The sequence below is a fragment of the Protopterus annectens genome, chromosome 6.part0, assembly GCF_019279795.1.
Source record: "Protopterus annectens isolate FY-2018-M chromosome 6.part0, PAN1.0, whole genome shotgun sequence".
Lineage (NCBI taxonomy): Eukaryota > Metazoa > Chordata > Ceratodontiformes > Protopteridae > Protopterus > Protopterus annectens.
This window is the reverse complement of record NC_056737.1, coordinates 94,736,459-94,757,028: the sequence shown is the minus strand read 5'-3', so window position 1 is coordinate 94,757,028 and position 20,570 is coordinate 94,736,459. Positions and strand designations below refer to the sequence as shown.

Here is a 20,570-nt window from a genome sequence, read left to right as displayed (position 1 = left end):
TATCTAAGTTCTTGTGTAACCTACTGATCATATTACTTTGTATCTTGTTTGTTTCTTGATTGTAAACCCCAGTCTGTGCCTGAAAGTGGTCTGCTTGATTTAGTGTGCCACCACAGTCAAAAAATACATAAATAAATAAAAATAATAACGACTCATAGGTTCACAGGTAAGTGCTAGGCTAGCTGCCCTGCTGGTCTGTTTTAAGCCTAGCAAGTTTCCTTTTTTGTGCTTGAATTAACCTGTCCCATTTGGTTTGAGATTGTCCTTACCCATCCTATGGTCAGTAATTATATATTACCTTAATGAGAATAACTGGGCTCATACAGTAGATAATTTGAGTGGGATCATGCATGGGATAAAGCATTTAGAAGATGCCTCTATTGGTTAGTAGTACAGGGGCAGTCTTGGGGTAAATTTTCTGTTTCACATTTGTAGATCCAAGTTGTACTTGAGTATGGACAGGGATGCACTTTGTTTTATGTGGATGGGGAGAATGTTCCAGAGCAGCATTGTCCTCTCCGAGATGTACCTGTCCTCCAAACCATTCTGTTGATGTTACAGAAGAGGTTTAGATCCCTAGACAGAGTACTTCTGATGCCATTTAACTTTCTTGCACTTTGTTTTATGTGGATGGGGAGAATGTTCCAGAGCAGCATTGTCCTCTCCGAGATGTACCTGTCCTCCAAACCATTCTGTTGATGTTACAGAAGAGGTTTAGATCCCTAGACAGAGTATTTCTGATGCCATTTAACTTTCTGGGGTGCAGTAAATCCATCAGTATTGGGTCAGAGGACGCCTTGTATGTCAGACACGGGCCACCTGATAGCAGTCAGTAGGAGACCCAGTACATTGACTGGGCTTTGAGTCCGTCCATGTAGGACATGTTATTTAGGCCTTGTATCCTTTTAGTAAGATATCTCTGTTGTCATGCTATTGGTTTAACTTGAAAATAAATAGTCGGTAAGTTATACTGATAGCATGACAACAGATATCTTACTAAAATAATACAAGGCCTAAACAACATGCCCTACATGGACCAGCTGAAAGCCCTGTCAACATACTGGGCTTTTACTGACTGCAAAAGCAGTCTGAAGAGATCACCCACTCCCAGAATATCATGGCCTCTCTGCACAAGGGAGGTAGGATTGGGTTTGTCTGTTAATTTACCAGCCTACTAAAATGTCTATGTGGATGACAGTAGTCCCCAAAGGGAGAATGTCCTGAAAGGCTTGCAATGTTAGAAGGACTGCTCTCATCTCTAGGATATTGATATGCAGCTTGGTCTCATGGGGGGGGGGGTGGCATACCTTGGACCATCTTTCCCTTATAATGCTCCCCCACCCCAGCTGGGAAGAGTCTGTGGTCACTGTAGCTATATGTGGGGGGGGGGGGGGGGGCAGAGAGAACAGCCTGCCCAGAGACAGGTCGTCTGACTGCATCCACCATTGTATATGACGTTTGGAAATTGGAGTCAGTTTGATGGGAACAGGCAGAGCTTAGTAAAGAATGGACCACTGGACCACCAATGTCCATTGTATAATTCACATAAAAAGTCTTGCTAACGAGACTAGAAGAATAGCAGCTGGCATTGCTCACAGGGCTCATAGCACTAACTTTGCTAGAGGAGACGGAGGATATAGTAAGTCCTGTACTTGATGTCTCAGAGATTTAATGCAATGTAGAGGTAGTGAAGCCACTTTGGTTGTAGTGTTCAGTTGCAGTCCTGTGAATTCTAGCTCTTGTACAGGAGTCAAGTTTGATTTTGCAAGATTTATTGTAATGCCAAGGGAGTTGGAGATCTAAAGCAAGCAATCTCTGGCTTGTATCAGTTGATGCCTTGATGGGGCAATCATGAGCCAATCGTCTAGATAGGGGAACACGTAGAATCCTTTTAGCCTTAGGTGAGCTGCTACAACTGCCATGCACTTGGTAAACACCCAAGGGGCTGTAGTGAGTACAAAGGGCAATGCTCTGAATTGAAAGTGATTGCCTCATGGCCGAAACCGCAGGTGTCTCCTGGAGCTCCTGTCTATTTTGATATGATAGTACACATCCTGGAGATCTGTGGAGCACATCAAGTCATCCTTCTGCAGAAGTAGCAGAATGGACTGAACCGTAACCATTTGGAAATTCTACTTCTTCACATACTGATTTAGATTGCCTAGATCCAAAATTAGTTGCAGGTCCCCTGTTTTCTTTGGTACCAAAAAAAAAGTGTGAGTAAGTTCTGAATCCTATTTGCTTGGTTGGGACCTTTTGGATCACTCTTTTTGTAGCAGTTTTAGAACTTTTTGCATTGCATACTCCCTCAGACTGGGTGGCACGTCAGGGAGTTTCCTCCTGGGACCTGGAGGTAGAAGGGAAAAAGGAATGTAATACCCTCTGGATTTTATATTTAGCACCCGAGAGTTGTTTGTAATTTTTGTCTAGGCATCTAGGTGCAGGGATAGACAACCCTTGACTGTCTCTAGAGATGGACAGTCGGGCAGGAGTGCTGATAGGTCCTGTCAGAGAAAGGTTCTCTGAAGCTCTGGTTTTGTAGATCTCCCACCCCCACCCCCGGGGTGACGCCTACCCACTGATACTTCCCCCACTGCCTCCGGAGGAAGTGCCTCTTTGTGAGTGTTGGAAAGGTACCTGAGACTTATTGAACCAAGTTTTCTTCCCTCCTCACTGTATCTTGGAAAAGTTTTTCTGAGGAGTTGAAAACTTGATCCCCGTGGCACAACAGGGTCTTTCACTCTTGCTTGCTGCGTATCTTATACTGATGGCCCAAACAAAGAAGAGCCATCAAAGGGACCATTAAGAAAGGATGCCTTGAAGGGTTCCACAAAGTCACAAAGCCTCATCCAGGCATGTCTCCTGACAGCTATACCTGAACCAGCTGCTCGAGAGGTACCTTCTGGAGTATAGATCAGCCTCAATGAGGAATTAGCAATGGATGATAGGGTAGCCAGTTGGAGGGAAATATTCTTAAGGTCTTTCGCTGAGAATCTGAATGTTCTTTAATCAAATCTCTCTGTAAAAGGGTGAAATGTGCCAGGTAATTTAACAACCTCAGTGCGAAGGTGGCTGAGGCATAAATGCACTTTTAAAACCTGTCCATCACTCTGGACTCTCTGTTTGGAGGATGGACAGTGGAACTTTGTTCAGCTAGCCCCTTCTTCATAGCTGCTATCACAACAGTGGCATCAGTTGGAACACCCTTACTCCATTGAGGTCTGTCTGCAGGTGGGCTAAGGAATCTGACCCATCAGTGAGGTAGAATGAAAAAGACATTACATCTCTTTATTTTTGATTATGATAGTTGGTAAAGTGCTTAGAATTAAACACAAATTGTCTTTGAATTTTACCATAGTAGTAACTTGGGTAGTGCTGCATGATGGGAGTAGATCAAAACTGTCATTCAGTATTATCTTAACCCCACCCACCAGCAGATGGAACACTCATTAAGGGCTTTAAGGAGGTAGACACTACTAAAGGGTTATTTTGCTCTTTTGTTTCCTTTAAGGAAAATCTTGAAGTAATTGGAAGTAATATATATGTATGTATGTATGGTTTGTTATTGTGTACGTATGTGAGTTATTTGTGTGTGTGTGTGTGTGTGTGTGTGTATGTATGTGAGCTATCTGTGGTGTGTGTGTGTGTATATATATATACACACACACACACACACACACACACACACACACACACACACACTGGATATAAAGTGTGTACACACCCCTGTTAAAATGCCACGTTTTTGTGATATAAAAAATGAGACCACAATAAATAATTTCAAAACTTTTCCCCCTTTAATGTGACCTATGACCTGTAGAGTTAAATTGAAAAACAAATCTGTTAGGGGGAAAAATAGAAAAAAATAGAAAACGTACAATACACTGCTTGCATAAGTGTGCACACCTTTAAACTAATACTTTGTTGTGTGTGCACATCACCTTTGACTTATTTACAGCATTCAGTCTTCTTGGGTACACACCTGCCATCAATTAAAGAGACTGATTAACCCCAATAAAGTTCAGCTGTCCTAGTAGGATTTTCCTGACATTTACTCAGTTGCCTGCTACAGCAAAAGCCATGATTCACAGAGAGCTTACAAAGCATCAAAGGGATTTCATTGTTGAAAAGTATTAGTCAGGAGAAGGGTACAAAAAAAATTCCACAGCATTGGCTATACCATGGAACACAGCGAAGACAGTCATCAAAAAGTGGAGAAAATGTGGGACAACGGTGATGCTGCAAAGAACTGGATGTGCCTCCAAAATGAATGAAAAGACGAGACAATAACTGGTCAGGGAGGCTGCCAAGAGATCTACAGCTGCAGGAATTTCTGGCTGTCTACTACATGTGACAACAATCTCCCGTATTCTCCATATGTCTGGACTGTGGGGTAGGGTTGCAAGACAGAGGCCTTTTCTTACACAGTAAAACATCCAGGCCTGACTAAAATTTGCAAAGCAGTACATCATGTCTTCCAAAAGCATGTGGGAAAATGTGTTATGGTCTGATGAGACCAAGGTTGAACCTTTTGGCCACAATTTCAAAAGGTACGTATGGCGCAAAAACAACACTTCGCATAACCAAAAGATGACCATCCCCATGGTTAGGCATGGTGGTGGCAGTATCATGCTTTGGCGTTGCTTTTCTTTAGTTGGAACTGGGAGTTTAGTCAAGGTGGAGGGAATTATGAACAGTTCCAAATACCAGTCACTTTTGGCCCCAAACCTTCAGGTGTCTGCTAGAAAGCTGAAAATGAAGAGGAATTTCACCTTTCAACATGACAATGACCCCAAGCATACATCCAAATCAACAAAATAATGGCTTCACCAGAGGAAAATTTAAGTTTTGGAATGGCCCAGCCACAGCCCAGACCTAAATCCAATAGAAAATCTGTGGGGTGACCTGAAGAGGGCTGTGCACAAGAGATGCCCTCACAATCTGACAGATTTGGAACATTTTTGCAAGGAAGAGTGGGCAAATATTGCCAAGTCAAGATGTGCCATGCTGACAGACTCCTACCCAAGAAGACTTAATGCTGTAATTAAATCAGAAGGTGCTTCAACAAACTATTAGTTTAAGGGTGTGCTCACACAACAAAGTATTAGCTTAAGGGTTTGCACACTTATGCAATCAGCGCATTGTACATTTAATATTTTTCCCCTTACAGATTTGTTTGTTTTTCAATTGAATTGTACAGGTTATAGGTCACATTAAAGGGGAGAAAAGTTTTGAAATGATTTATTGTGGTATCATTTTTTTATATCACAAAAACCTGGCATTTTAACAGGGGTGTGTACACTTCTTATATCTACTGTGTGTATGTATATGTATATATATATATATATATATATATATATATATATATATATACATATATGTGTCTGTGTGTGTGTGTATGTGTGTATATATATATATATATATATATATATATATATATATATATATATATATATATATATATATACACACACACACATATATATATATATATATATATATATATATATATATATATATACACACACACACGTGTATATAGATATACATATATATATATATAAATATATATATATATATATATATATATATATATATGGGTCTACTTGAAAACACTGACACGCCAAAACACAGACGACGAAAACACAGAGACCGGAAGATCGACAACTGAGATGACCGACAGTTTAAAAGCCAGATGCTGAGAACACCGACATGTTAAGGTAAGTGTGCGATAGTGACAGACTTTAGGGTTAGGGGCGGGTTAAGTGAGTTAGGGTTAGGGTGCGGGTAAGGTAAGTGTGTGATATTGACAGACTTTAGGGTTGGGGCGGGTTAAGTGAGTTAGGGTTAGAGCCTGCGTTAGGTGAGTGTGCGATAGTGACGGACCTTAGGGTTAGGGTTTGGGTTAAGGTTAGTGCATAGATAGTTGTGTATGTAAGGTTTAATGTAGGTTTGTAAGGTTTTTGGTGTGCTTATGTTGTGTGTGTTTTTCGGAAAAGGTATTTGTTTTGTTGATTGTCGGGATTGTGGTCTGTCGGGCATGTGAAGTTTCGTGCTTTTAAACTGTCTCTTATCTCAGTTGTCGATCTTCCGGTCTCGGTCTTCTCGTCGTCTGTGTTTTGACATGTCTGTTTTCAAGTAGACCTATATATATATGTGTATATATATATATATATATATATATATATATATATGTGTGTGTGTGTGTGTGTGTATACATATATACACATACACACACACACAGTTATTTTCCCCCACACCAATTAAATAACTACAGTAGAAGTTAGCCGCGGTGGTACAGCGGTAGCGTTGTTGCCTTACAGCAAGATGTTCTCCTGTTCGATTCTAGGCTGGAGTGCCTTCTGTGTGGAGTCGGCATGTCCTTCCCATGGTCAAGTGGCCTCCGAAAGACATGCGTGAATGGGCGTGCCTTTGCTGAAGGTTGGGTGTTGGGCTGGCAACTCGGCACCATAAAAATCGACTGCCAATCATTACCGGACCGGAGTTCCGCTGTGGCGACCCCAAACCGGGAAAAGCCGAAAAGACAAACAAACATTTTAAAGGATTTTTGCAGTCTTCATCTTTTTTTTTTTTTTGTTTGTTCAGCATGTTAGACCACTTAGAGGTGTAGGGTGTAGCTGGGGTGGGGTAGCAGTCAGGTGCAAAGTGTCAAGGGAGGAGTGCTCAGAAAAAAATGAATGCCAGTACTGCATTCTCTTTCAGGGCTGTTTTGAGCATAGAGTTGTTACATTGTACTTGGAGAATATCATCTTAGGACATATTTCTCAGCTGTCCATATTTTTGCAGAATGTCCAGATTTTTGCCTCATGTTTTTGGTCTGTTAATCTTAAAATCTGTAGGTTTTTGGCAAATCAAAGAGGACTGAAATCACTATTGACATACATTTGCATTTCAGACTTCACGTCCTTCAGAAAATACATAATACAAATCCTGTTATTTTAGCAACTTTCTAAGTTTATAAGAGAAATGTTAAAAATATGTCCCTTTTTTGGGCCTTTGTCCACCAGTTACTTTTGCTTTGTCCAGATTTCTTGCACTAAGTAAGAGGTATGTCTTAGGAATGATCTGGTTTTACATTTGTTTATTACTTGTTGTGTCTGTAGGGTCATAAAAGGTTTGTGTGACAACTGCAGATTTTTGGTTTTTATAAAACCTTTGGGAACTGAGCTTAGCCTGGCTCTTCATTCGTCTTCCGAGTCTTTTGAGCATAATGGCAGTTCTTTTAAACGACTCATTACATGTCAAGTTAAAATGTTACGTGAATAAATTATTTTGCTTGTGTGGTTCCTTCGTATAGTTAATGTTTTGTTTCAAGCACTGCCTTTAATCTGTAATGTAAGATCATCAGGAAGAAATCAAGGCCTTAACAAAACCTAGCACAGAAAAACATATGTTTGTCAGCGTCAGAACAATTAGTCATGGAGAAGTTTTATTCTGATGACACAGAGCAAGAAGGAAAACCTAATCATATGAAGGAGGAAATATTTAAGAAGAATTACTTGTGGAGTACCCCTTTTAAAAAAAAAAAAAAAAAAATCCCCTCTGTAAATTCAGAATCTTGGCTTGCTTGCAGAACTGGAAAGATGTGTTGACAAGACTGTTAAAGGTTTTGCTGGAGTTGGACTAGCAAGACAGAGTTTTCTTGTCCTTGCTGACTACCATTTCGAAGGCATCCAGGACTGTTGTTGCTTGGATAGCTTCTGTGTTGCACAGAGAGTTAAAGAAAAGGGCTGTAGAGAAAGTGACCTGCTCTTACAAGGAGACAGGTTATTACCTTGAATTCTTCTTGTACTCCAGAAAGAAGGAGCGCTGAATACCATTTTTAAAATTTGTCTGTCCTCAACAAACACCGTAAGTTAAGGAAGGTCATCACTGTGACTCTTCAGACCATCTTGTTTTCATTTCAAGGGGTGTGGTGGCTTTAGTAGATCTGATGTGTGGCTTCAGAGGATGTTGTGCTAGAGATTGTCCTTGTTAAAGAAATGCATGAACAAGCTTCTGTCACCAAGGCAACAGATGACAGGAAAACTGTGCATACTGCCTACCTGGATCTGGCTAAGGCATTCGATACAATACCTCACTTGGGTATAGTTGACAGACTCACCAAACTGGGCATAAAGCCCCTACATAAATCATTGGATTGCCAGCTGGCTCACAGACAGGACCCAGGAAATCAAGATTGGTGAGCTCACTTCCAGTAAGAGACCGGTCACCAGCTGGGTACCTCAGGACTCAGTTCTGGTACTGCTTCTGTTTGGTATCTACTTCTCAGAGGTAAAGGTTAATGCCAAGGGCCTTTGACTGACCAAGTTCACAGATGACTGCATACTGGGAGCTGTCATAGATTTCCCCACAACAGACATCTTACAAAAGGGTCTGACACAGACAAATGACTGGTGCCAGAGTCACAGATTAAAACTCAATGCCAAGAAATGCAGTGTAGTGTCTTTTGGGAAAACTGCTACCCAGGCTAATTACTCCATCGATAAGACAACCCTAAGAGTTGACCCAGTAGTCAGGGATCTGGGAACATATATAGATAGTAATCTGGTCTTTGACTAACATATGGCTAAGGTAGTAAGAAAATCATTTTATGTTGCCCAACTTACACATAAGGGCATGGCATTCACGTCAAGGGAAGTCATATTGCCACTTTATTTGGCCCTTATCAAACCCATCATTGAGTGTAATACCCCCCTTCGGCATGTACCTGACCAGACATATGCAACAGCTGGAATGCCTGCAAAGGTTTTTACCTGGAGAATCCAGGGTATAAACATGTTGTCCTGTATGGATCACCTTAAAGCCCCATCTCTATACTCTGTCTCCTGCAGGTTACTGAGAGGCTGTCTGTGTGTGGTGTACAAGGCATCCTCAGATCCAAAATGAACAGCATAATAACCACTAGATCCAAGGATTTAAATTTTGCTTGTGACATAAGCAAGGATGTGCTTTGGAACAGGCTCCCCATCCATGTGAAGCAGACTCCATTCCTACCCTTGTTTAAGCATAACCTTGACCAGTGGATGGAAAATTAAAAATTCACATTCGCAGACAGTAATGACCAAACTAACATACCCCACCTTAACCTCTAGAAACTTTCTAACCAGCATAATTCCTCCTAATAAATGTCCATAATGCATAGAGATATAATTTGGTTTGATCGCATGGCTAGACTTATAAAGGCCTTTGTAGTTATTAGCCTAGTATATACCTATGGACCTACTGGGTCGTGAAATATATAAGGTGAAGTGTGATTTGCAGGAAGGTTGATTTTTATCTTATGCAAATTGAAATGGAAGTGATAAACTGTAATTTAAGAGACAAAGATGTGAAGAATTGTGAATGTTAAGTACATATTTATCTGTTAGTAAGGAAGTGTAAAATGTTATACATGGAAATTGTGATGTACAAAGTAGTAATGCAAGAAACGTACAGTTCAAGTTTCCAGCACTTTACTTATAGACAAGGTAAAAAACTTAAATAAGTTTGTTTACAGCTTCCTTAGCACAAGTTCTAATAGAAACAGTGTTTATAACTCAAATGACTGTTATCGGGTATCAATCTGACAGTGCTGGATGATAAGGAATAGTTGCTTCTGCCTACTCTATGTGCATCTCAAATGTCCATGAGTTAGTCTTATATTTTGACTCTTTCTGTCATAATTTTTTTGACTTTCTGATAATTGACTGAGGATTGCAATCAGTCAGTAATGCCAGACATTAGAGTTGTATAGTTCAGTGTACTGCCCTAGTAAAAACAAAATAAATAAAGTAATTTGTATTCTTCAGAAAATGCATATGGATCCAAAACCTGATGTTCTGTTAAATTTTTAAGTGAAATAAAAGCAATATTGAAAAACTGACCCTTATTTTGGTCTGTTGTCTCTTCCTTTATTTTTGGATTTGTCCAGAATTCATATACAATGGAGCGGAGAGGTGTGCTGATGTCAGTTTGACAGTGCTACGTGCTTACGTCAAATGCAGTGATTTTGATGTTGACACAACAGAAAGTACATTACGTGAAAGAGTCGGTAAACATTTGATCTGATGTTGTCGATCTTCATTTATTCTTGACTAATGGGTTACGGTTCGGATCCTTGGAACCGATCCAGTCATAGTAAAGCTCGCGTCAGCCAGAAAAACTGTCAAGCTACAAGTCTTCTACCCACAGTGCCCTTCTTCACATTACGTTAGATCTCATTTGCTGCTACCCTTGAGTGCGTGACTTCCTCTTACCGCTGATAGTTTTCTTTCCCCTACCATCGCCGGTAGTCCCTTATCTATTTTTAACGTTGTGATAACTTTTCTACCATTGCTGGAAGGCTTTCTTTACTTTTGTGTGTGTGTGTGTGTGTGTGTGTGTGTGTGTGTGTGTGTGTGTGTGTGTGTGTGTGTGTGTGTGTGTGTGTGTGTGTCTGTGTGTGTGTGTGTCTGTGTGTGTGTGTGTGTGTCTGTGTGAGCTTTCTTTCTGTCCTTCTGCCTTCCCTTTGATAGAAATATGTCAGAGAAACCTAAATCTTCTATGACAGGCTTTAAACACTGTACTTAGAGCGGCAGGAAGATGCCGAACTCAGAGTCTCACTAAAAATGTGTTTACTGTTTGGGTGTTCCCCACTTGAGTTTGTATTGTTCCATTTGTCAGGGCTTTAGTAATAGAACCCTGGCAGAGAGAAAAATAAATTGATCCTCAAAGGGCTCCTTAAGGCCCCTTTCAAGTAAGCATTGTTCAAGGCCAACCAGTCTCCTCTGGCCTCTGGCTCTAAGTCCTCTCACTCGGTGGTGAAATCTCCTTCGGCACTGACCATTAAAAAGTATAAGCATGCCTCTGAGGGTTCCTCCATGGAACCGAAAACCAAGTTTCAGAAGCTTTCAGATTAGTCAAAGTCTCTGGCACCGAAAAGTTCTTTGGTACCTTCTACACAAGCTATGTCTGTGGTTCAGAGTCCTAAATCTACGGCTCCAATTTGGGTGCTGACTGTTTCCCCTATGGTGCAACAGATGGTGCCGAAGCTGGTGATAGTTCCAGACCCCAGGTCTACCTATTCGCCCGTCTATAGACCCTTTCCATGGACAGTTACCTAGTCCAGTCTTAGAGAGACCTGATTTCCCTTCAGCCTTTTTGATGCACTCCACCAAAAGCCTTTCTGAAATGGATGATATCAGGTTGGTGGATTAGATCTTGGTAGCCCGGGGTCTTCCCTCTTCTGTTCACCCCCTCTCCCTATTGGAGCAGGTGTTTTTTTCTCCATCCACACCCAGTTATTCTCTACCTCTAACCTCGGCAAAGATGTTAGAGCCATCGGCTGCGATTTCCCAGGTTCCAATGACTTTGGCACCAACCACAGTTTTGTCTTTGACACTGAGTCTGGCTCTGGCCCCCCTCGGTGCCATTAGCTTCATCAGGTTCCCAGGACTGTGTCCTTGCCATCGAGCATGGAGGGTTTGTGTCAGCTCTGAGATTTTCTATGTAGCCATCCATATCTCGTATGGCTATGGCAGCAGTGGCCCCTTCCTCTGTTCCAGTCTGTCAGGTGGGGCTGTCAGGGTGGGGTGTGATCCCGGTTCCAAGTTTGTCGGTCTTGGTTCTGGGCTCCAATTCCTCCTCAGGGACCCTGCCTTTCAGTCTATGGAAAGAGCTTTAGCCACTGCTTCTTCCCAGGTGGCTTCTGGGTTACTGGAGTCTACCCCTGTGACCCCAGGTTTTTCAATTTTGCCACCAAACTCTGCCCCTTGACAGCGAGCACCGGGGTGTCAAGACATGCCTGTCAGAGGTGCACTGTCTTCCGAGCCCAACTCAGATGCTTCCGCTTCCTTCTCCTCCTCGGAAGAGATTGTGTAAGAAGAAAAATGTTGTTTCTCCTGAAGTCTTAATCACTGAGGACATGGATCGCAGTGATGTGGAGGGTTCCCCATGGTGACCTCCAGAAGATGTCTCCTTTGGAGACATTCTTGAGATCCTTAAACAAAGGGGTGACTAGAAGCCCAAAGACCCTTTCTCTGAGGAATCCATGTACTTGCAGGCCTTTGGTGCTTGACCATCTACCTTCTGATTTACCCTGCCCACTGACAACTTAATTAAACTGATTGTTCAGTGGGCTTGAAAGGCTTCTGACTCTGTTGAACCAGTCCCTAGGAGACCCAACAAAATCCTTTTTGCTCCTGAAGAACAACCACATTGGGCTAAGGGCTTAGTAGTTGATGCCATGGTGATAGCGGCCACCACCAAGAAAGAACTAGCCGAGGAGAATTCTACTGTCCATCTCCCAAACCACGAGTCCAGGGCGATGGACATATTTGGGAAGCAGGTCTATGCTTCATCAACCTTCTCCATCAAGCCCTTGTATTTTTTGGCACATTTTACTAGACTTCAAAAGGTTCTGGTCAAGGAACTCTCAGATACCCTAGCAGTAGCAGTTGTGAGGGAGTCCAAGAAAAATTTGGCCTCCCAGCTAGCTATCCTGGAGTGTATTTCAAACTCATCCATGAGGCATATTGCACATGCAGCTGAAGCGGCGACAAGGTCAGCAGCTTCCCGTGTTGGTACTCGAAGACGCACTTGGATGCACCTTTGTGAGTTTGTGGAACCATTCGAGTCTTCCTTCATCAATGCTCCTTTTGATGGTTCCTCTTTGTTTGGTCTCAAAATAAAGGAAACTGTCCAGGTTTGAAAAGGATGGAAAGATTTTGTCTGCTGTGGGCGTACATTTTTCCACGCCTCAGTGATCCTATTCCAGGAATCAAAGGAGTGGTAAGTTGTGGATCAAGAAGTCCCAGAAGCTTTTCCAGGATCCACATGGTTCGGACTCCCCTTGGGGCAGAGGGGACAGTTACAATGGAAGATGCCATCCCAGAGGCGGAGGTGGTCTGCAGAATTAGGGCTCCGGGGACTCCTTCTCTGGTCAGTTCTATCAGCGTTCCTGAAGGGGGGGGCCCGATTATTTACCTCTGGAGACAGTCAGGAGAAGATTTTCCTTGCACCTGGATGCCTGGCGACACATAACTACCGATGCATGGGTGCTAAGGATAATTTCCAGAGGTTTTTTTTTTATCCCCTTCACCTCCTCCCCAAAAACCCCAGCAAGACTCCCCAACATCTCACCCAGTCAGAGAGTTCAAGCAGAAATAGAAGTTCAAAAGCTGCTAGAAAAAAAAAAAACATCCAAGAAGTCCCACCAGACCAAAGAGAATCCGGATTTTACTCAAGATTCTTTTTCGTGCCAAAGAAAACAGGGGACTGGAGACCAGTTATGGATTACAGTGTCCTAAACAACTTTGTTCAACAAACAAATTCCAGGTGGTCACGGTTCAGTCGATTCTCCCCTTCCTAGAGAAAAAGGATTGGATGTGCTCTGTCAACTTTCAAGACACATATTACCATATAAAGATGGACAAACGCTTGAGAAAGTTTTCTCCACTTCTGCATAGGAGGCAGTCATTTCCATTTCAGAGTGCTGCCCTTTGGCCTCACCACAGCCCCCAGGGTGTTCACAGCTCATTTGAGACTGCATGGATTCCGAGTATTTCCTTACTTAGACGACTGGCTCCTCACCGCTTCCACCAGGCATCTGCAACAACAGACTATTCATTTTATCCTAGACCTGTTCCACCAATTGGATATAACAGTCAACCCTGCCAAATCTCAGTTAACCCCCACCCAGGACATAAAATTTATTGGAGCTTGTCTCAACACTTCTTGCATAGACTCACACAGGTTACAGAAAATTCAGTCACAGGTTCATCCTCTTCTGCGCTCAGACAAGATACCTGGTAAACAGATTTTGCAGGCACTAAGCTCCATGGTAGTTGCTATAACATTAATCCCAATGGCAAAATTCGACATGAGGCTTCTTCAGTGGCTACGAACAAGCCAATGGTCGATCCTAACCCACACCATGGAGCATTTAATTTTCATATCCAGTCGATGCAGGAAAATCTAACCTGGTAGATGTATTCATAGGATTTTCTTCAAGGCCGTCCCTTTGTTTTCCCTCAGCCCAAGGCCTTAGTGACCATGGACTCTTCCCCAGTGGGGTGGGGGGCATTATCTGGGGAAGACAGTCCAAGACACTTGGTCCCCCTCTGAGGCTAACCTGCACATCAGTGTGCTGGAGTTAAGAGCAGTGCTTCTCCCGTTACAAGCATTTCATTCTACCTTACTTCTGGGGATGATAGCTATTCAACTGGACAACATGTCAGTAGTCTGGTACATCAACAAACAGGGGACAACCAATTCCTACACATTGTGTCGAGAAGTCCAATAAGTGTGACAATGGGCTATAACCTCCAACCACTTTTTGATAACAATGCACTTCCCAGGGAGTTCAAATGTGATACCGGACAAACTGAGCAGATGCATCCTCGTGCTCATAAGTGGTTCCCTGAACTCCAGAGTAGTGAAGGAGATATTTCTTCTTTGGGGCCAGCCTTGCTGCAGTCTGTTTGCTTCACTCCTAAACAACAAGTGCAGAAGCTACTTTGCCCTAAATGTTCTTTGTGTTTCACTGTTGCAGTCATTACATTTGGGTAATCTGCTGGCAGGTTGCCCTCAGTCGGCCTGATTAACAAAGTCATGGGTCCAGCGTCGGCTGCTGTCCCTTCTTCCATGACGTCAGGTCGTCAGGGGTATAAAACATGCAGCCGACGCCATTACATCAGTCTTTCTTGCTGTGCGGTGCCCGAAGCAGAAGCAATGCAGAAGTGCCGGTCGACCGACACCTGAAATTTTCATTTTCGAGTTTCGGAACCGAAGTCTTCAACTAAAAGCTAAGTACCCCACTGGGGAAACTTTTTCTTGCTCTTTACCGATGTCAGTAAAAGTTAATAATTGCATTACTTGTGGGAAGCAAATACCTCATAAGGATTTTCAATTGTACTGTATTCCTTGCCTAGGCCCTGATCATAACATACCTTGTTGTCGGTTTTGTGCTAGATTTAATCAACGCACTATTAAATGTCTGTACATTTTTGCTTCTAAATATTTTGACTCCTGATTCTCTGCCTCCAGCTCCTAGTAAGCCAGACAGGTACTACAGAGTTCCTGACTCCCGCAAATTCCTTTTCAAAAATCCTACTGCTGATCCTGAAACCATTTGTCAGTGTCCCAAGGGCATTAAGGCCTCTACTGCTAAAAATCCTACCCCTTCTGATAGAGATTCCAGGGCGCTGGATAGATGGGGAAAGAAGGTTTACACGCCTGCAGCCTTGGCAATCAGGGCTTTAAACTGTCAATTTCATATGCTTAAATATCAACAGCATATCATGGGACTACTTAAACAGAAAATGATGTTAATCTCTGACTGTGTGGAAAATAAAGATTTGCAGGATTTATTACATTCAGCTGAACAAGTTGGAAACCATACTTTGCAATGTGGTTTTGATTCCTTGGAGGCCTCTTGCAGGGCTGCTGTAACTGGATCTGTGCTAAGAAGGCATGCTTGGCTCAAAGAGCAAACTCTGCCTGACCATGTTAAAGCAAAATTGTTGGATGCTGCTTTACAACAGGACCATCTCTTTGGTAATAAGGCTGAGGAAGTGTTAAAAAAGATGGAAGATAAAGCTAAATCTATGCAAACTGTGAAAGATTTCTTACAAGTGCAACCTCCAGGATTTAGTAGGCACTGGCCTACTAAGAACTTGTCCTTTCCATTCCCTTCGAGAGCTGCTCAAGTCAAATCCAGACATTCAAAAGGCTCCAGGTTTCAGTCACAAGGAACTTTTAGAACAAAACAATGGGGTGCCTCCACCTCCAAATCTGGAAACAACAAGGCACCTCCCTATGGTAAACAGTCTCAGTGACTTCCCTGTACAATCACCAAGCACTTACCTTTTAGCCGCCCCTTTGGGGGGAAAACTGGCACTTCATGCACGAAACTGACAACTTATTACCCAGGACAAATGGGTTTTAAATATAGTATCCCAGGGATACAGATTTAATTTCCACACGTTGCCAATCCCAAACGGATGGCCAGGTCTGCCCCCAAATCAGTGGGCAGAGGCCCAGAAACAAGTTCTGTCCCTCATGAACTTGGGCGCTATTCAACCAGTACCAGAAGAGGAAAAGGGACAAGGTTTCTATTCAAGACTTTTCCTGGTACCCAGAAAAGACAAATCATGGCGTTCAATTCTGAACTTATCCACTCTAAACACATTTCTGGACATTCCAAAATTCAAGATGCTGACTCTTCAACAGTTACTACCTATGCTAGGCAAAGATGCCTGGTTGGTAACTGTAGACTTAAAAGAGGCTTACCTGCATATCCCAATCAGGGAATCTTGCAGAAGATACCTCCACTTCAAAGCAGGCTACTTGCATTACCAGTTCTCTGCACTGCCCTTTGGCTTATCTACTGCGCCCAGGGTCTTCACAAAGTGCCTGGCTCCAGTAATTGCATTTTGCAGGCAAAGAAATATTCAAATATATCCATACCTGGACGATTGTCTAATTCAGGCAGAAAACAGACATTCTTCTAAAGCATCTGGCGTTTGTAAAAAGGGTTCTAACTTGTCTACGGTACACCATAAATGAAAAGAAATCACAGCTGGTACCCTCTCAAAAAATTACATTCCTGGGTGCAAGCTTGAATACAACTGCCCGGATGACTTATCTTACGCCAGAAAAGCAAATTCAATTGGTGAGTTACTTCAAACAGATGGCCACAAACGCCCAGCTATCTGCAAGTCAAATTCTGCAAGCCTTGGGGTTCATGGCCTCCTGCATTCTTTTAATTCCATATGCAAGACTGCATATGAGGAAACTTCAGTTGTACTTAAAAAGTTTATGGAGTCAACATTGTTACAGCATGGAAACAATGATTCCTATCATACCTTGCCTGCAACTAGAGTTCCTATGGTGGCAGAGGCCTGCCACCAAAACAAGCGGCTGCCATTCACTCAACCCCCCTGCTGCCCAAACCCTAATTACAGACGCATCAGACTATGCTTGGGGGGGCTCATCTGGCAGGAAAAGTGCATTCAGGGCAAATGGATCCCAAATCAAATGCACCTACAGCCTTCAAAGACTACCTTCATCCAGGACAACTAATGATAAAGACAGACAACACCACAGTTATGTGGTACATAAACAAGCAGGGGGGTACACATTCCTACTCCCTTTGCAGACTAGCCATGGCTTTGTGGAACACAGCCTTGACTTACCAAATACATCTACAAGCTCAATTCCTGCCAGGAAAGCTAAATACTCTGGCAGATGAACTAAGCAGAAATCTTATGAACCCACACGAATGGAAACTGGAACCACAAGTTTTCAGCATGTTGACACCCAAATGGGGGAGTCCAGACATAGATCTTTTTGCCTCACCCCAGAACTATCAGTTGGACAAATTCTGCACAAGAATTCATCACAAACAAGCTTGGAAAGTGGGTGCTCTATCGTTCAGCTGGAAAAACCTATCAGTCTATGCTATTCCCCCTCTGCCTCTGCTCTCCAAAGTTCTACTAAAAGTCAGGACAAACCAAAAATGATTCTGATTGCTCCAGACAGGCCTTGCCAACACTGGTATCCACTCCTGCGCAATGTGTCACACCTTCCTCCGTGGCACCTGCCTCAGACACCTTACCTACTGTCTCAGCAGAACTACCAAATTCTGCACACTCAACTCAAAACTTTGAATCTTGCAGCGTGGCTAATCTACTCATTTCACCTTTGGCATCCCTCAGCAAACCTGTGATGGATGTCATTTTGGAGGCTAGATGGCCTAGTACTAGAAAATCTTATGCTGACAAATGGAAAAGATTCTGTGCCTGGAACCAGTCACAAGGAATAAGCACAGCAATGCCCAATATTCCTCAGATTCTGCAGTATTTAACTGAGATGCTTCACAAGGGCCTAACTTTTTCTTCCATAAAAATCCATGCCTCAGCCATTTCAGCTCATTACAACACAGAACCTCCCCTCTTCTCTCATCCTCTGCTAAAGCAGTATCTCAGAGGGGTCAACAATTTAAGACCTCTCAGGAGAGCGCCAACACCTACATGGGACCTCAATTTTGTTTTGGAAAAACGCACTCTCCCTCCTTTTGAGCCAGCTGCTACTGCAGACCTAAAATTTCTCTCCTGGAAAACAGTTTTCCTTTTAGCAGTCACTTCAGCTAGAAGGATTTCAGAATTACAGGCTCTTATGGCAGTGGAGCCTTTCATTATTTTTCAACTGGACAGGGTGGCTCTCAGGACCAGTCCATCTTTCATGCCTAAGATGGTATCCCGTGTGGCTCTTAATCAGATGATTCATCTGCCAACTTTCTTTCCCAATCCACAGAACAAGGGTGAGCAGATTCTGCATTCATTGGATGTACACAGACAACTTAGATTCTACGAACAGGACAAAATCTCTAAGAAAATCTGAACAACTACTGGTGGCATTTGCTGCAAGGGCAGAGGGAAAGGCTATTTCACTGCAGACCATTTCCAAATGGATAAGCCCCCAGGCACAAATAACTCATTTTCATTTATCTTCCTTACTACATATAAGACTCCTCAATTTTGTAAATATATCTGCTTCTTCATAATAATTTTTTTCTCCACGGTGTTCCGAGCATCATATTCTGTTTAGTTAATTATGCCTAGATTGTATGTCAGTTGTAAACTGCCTCATTCACTGTAAACTGTATAACTGTACCATATTTTGAAACCTTTTTGACTTGTAATAATATAACTTTCCTAATGTTTTATGGAGCTTTTCTCCAAGGGCCTCCACTGAAAACGGGCACACCTGAGCCCAGTGGACTTCCCCGGTAACCAAACTGAAATAAATAATAAATAAATAAGCCATTGTATTCATTTCTGCTATATGCACCATGGTAAACCTATCCCCAAGGGGATCAGATCTCATTCCATCAGGGCTGCATCTACTTCTGCCACCTTGCTCAGAGGGGTTCCTACCAGAGACATTCTAGAAGCTGCTACCTGGAGCTCAGTTCATACGTTCACTAAACATTACCATTTACCTCTCTTCTCTAAATCCAGAGCTGGCTTTGCCACTGCTGTCCTACAGGGCCTTATCGCTGCCCCTAAAGCTGTATAAATCCATCCTCCCAACCATAGCCTTGGGATTCTACCCAAATTTAATGACTGCAACAGTAAAACACAAAGAACATAGTACAGTTGTGTGCACTTACCATAAATGTAGATGTTCGAGTGTATTCACTGTTGCAGTCCTGGTTACCCACCCTCCAGCCCCCTGTTTTTCTCTTACTATACCTCTCCTTTCTTTTACTATGCTTTTTGGTATATTTGCTTTTGTTTGGAGGTATATTTTTTGTGTTTTAAATTACATACATACACACACACACACACACACACATATATATATATATATATATATATATATATATATATATATATATATATATTTTGCTCCCCATTTGGGGGGCACCTGACATCTGGGGCAAGAAAAACTGATGTAATGGCGTCGGCTGCATGTTTTATACCCCTGACGACCTGACGTCATGGAAGAAGGGACAGCAACCGACGCAGCACCCAAGACTTTGTTAATCAGGCCGACTGAGGGCAACCTGCCAGCAGATTACCCAAATATAATGACTGCAACAGTGAATACACTCGAACATCTACATTTATGGTAAGTGTACACAACTGTGCTTTCCACCTCAGGCGGAGTCCCTCAGGGGCACTCTTCTCCATGATTGGCCCCCAATATCCTCTGTGCATCTCCTCCCTTTTTCCTAATCCCTCTATTTCTCAAGAAAGCAGCTTGGTTACAAATCAAGGTGATCCTCATGGCTCCTTATGGGCCTCGACAGATATGGTTTCCCTTCCTTTGGCCTCATCTTCTTTCAGGTACAATGTATCCCAACCCCCCATGAGACCTATAGTGTTAGGAAGGGGGTGGGTAACAGAGCCACTTATATATATATATATATATATATATATATATATATATATATATATATATATATACATATACAGGGTACCTTAAGCAAATATCTACCACTTTGCAAGAGTTATATGAAGGATACAGGTGACTTTCTGTCTAAATTATATAAATGGTATAAAAACAGTGATGCAATAAATAATGTTTTGATGGTTACGCTTGACATAAGCTATCTCTTCGCTGTAATTCCAAATAAGTATGGGATCAACTCAATACGTGGGTTTTTATGTAAAAACACAAGTATGACTGGAAGAGCAATTGAAAATATATGAAGTATGATAGAGGTAGTATTAACTAAAATGCTTTCCTTTTTGATGGTCAGCCTTATTTACAAGTATCTGGGGTGGCCATGGGTACGCCCATGGCCAACACATATGCCAACATTATATTAAATGAATGGGAAAATGAATTTATATACAGTGATAACAATGAATATAGAGATAGAGTTTTATTTTATCAGCATTTTGTAGATGATTGCTTTCTAATTTGGAAAGGAAGTGAGGAGCTTTTGAAAGAATTTGTTGAGTATATAAACTACATCCTTTTTAAAGTTCACAATGAATTGCTCCAGTAATAAATTATCTTATCTTGATGTACAGCTCACTAATGATTTTGGAATGATAAGAACATGTGTGCATAAT

The 20,570-nt window shown here is 42.3% G+C and overlaps 1 protein-coding gene across 2 annotated transcripts in view; it reads left to right on the top strand.

Annotated features, from left to right (window-relative positions):
• GPATCH2L (G-patch domain containing 2 like) overlaps positions 1 to 20,570 on the top strand; it is a 2,618,649-nt gene that overhangs the window by 2,313,990 nt on the left and 284,089 nt on the right. The window lies entirely within an intron of this gene.